Source organism: Xenopus laevis, chromosome 3S, assembly GCF_017654675.1.
Source record: "Xenopus laevis strain J_2021 chromosome 3S, Xenopus_laevis_v10.1, whole genome shotgun sequence".
Lineage (NCBI taxonomy): Eukaryota > Metazoa > Chordata > Amphibia > Anura > Pipidae > Xenopus > Xenopus laevis.
This window is the reverse complement of record NC_054376.1, coordinates 124263900-124265110: the sequence shown is the minus strand read 5'-3', so window position 1 is coordinate 124265110 and position 1211 is coordinate 124263900. Positions and strand designations below refer to the sequence as shown.

General features: G+C 42.5%; 1 non-coding gene across 1 annotated transcript; it reads left to right on the top strand.

Annotated features, from left to right (window-relative positions):
* Positions 1–365: 365 nt before the first annotated feature.
* trnaq-uug lies at positions 366–437 on the top strand. Its single transcript has one exon. It is a non-coding gene; the product is annotated as a tRNA-Gln (tRNA).
* Positions 438–1211: the final 774 nt, after the last annotated feature.

Genomic DNA, 1211 nt, shown 5'->3' with positions numbered 1-1211 from the left:
AGTTTTTTAACAGTGCAGCACAACAGTACATTCTAGTTTCATGACTTTAAAAGACATCCAATTTTCTGCTGTTACTGTTTCTTTCGTTTTGAATTCTGACATGGGGCTAGACATGTTGTTGGTTCCCTAGTTGCCCTCAGCCATGTGACTTGTGCTCTGATAAGATTCAGTCACTCTTTACTGCTGCACTGCAAGTTGGAGTGATATCAAACCCCATTAAGCCCTACCTTGCTTCTGGACACACAACAAATACTGCCCTGTTGTTCGTTTACTGTTTTCTTTTTTCTTTTCTTTTCTTTTCTTCATTAATAGCTTTTATTACACGGTCTAGGTGGCTGCATTCGATGTTGGCCCCCTAAGCTGCTGGTTCCATGGTGTAATGGTTAGCACTCTGGACTTTGAATCCAGTGATCCGAGTTCAAATCTCGGTGGAACCTGCTGTTTTGTGATGTGCAACACAAATGAAGTTTCAGAACCAGCCCAAAAATCACTTTAGAAGAAACCGTTAGCACATTCTGCTGTTAACTGAGAAACTTGTGGTTCAAGCCCAAATGGAGTTCTTTGGGTGTATACATCCATGACAGAAATCCATTGGGGTCTCCCCGCGCAGGTTCGAATCCTGCCGACTACGGGCAGCCTTTAGTTACCACTTTCAATCCGGGGACAACTTTGGCAGATCCCAAAAGGGGCAATGGACCTGGTATTTGCATGACATCCACACAATACGCAGTTTGCATGCTTGCCATGGCCTCAGACAACCCGATGATAGTATCTATATCCAGAAAGCAGTCACCTGAAGGGGTTGCATAGGGGAAAGAAATGCCATTCTGCTTAAAATGCTGAAAGAGGAAATCTATGCGCCGTTATTGGGGTTTCCCCGCACTTTTTTGCTGTGGCTCAACCTTTTCTTTTTAAGGTTGCTGGTGCTTCTGTTACATGAGAGTTTTTTCACCTTCAAAACACATTTCACAAGTTCAGATGTTTTCAGATGGTTCTACAGAAACTTTGCTGCACATATACATATATATATATATATATATATATATATATATATACTCTTTCAGAGTGGGTATGGTGACTCTTAAAAGAGTCTTTGGTTCAATTGACCATTGGTGACTAAGCTCCTTTCTTCTTGGGATGGCTTTCTTGGGTTTTGCTGCTTTGGGCTTGACGGCGGCCTTTTTTTGCGGGGCTCATGGACACCTTCTTGA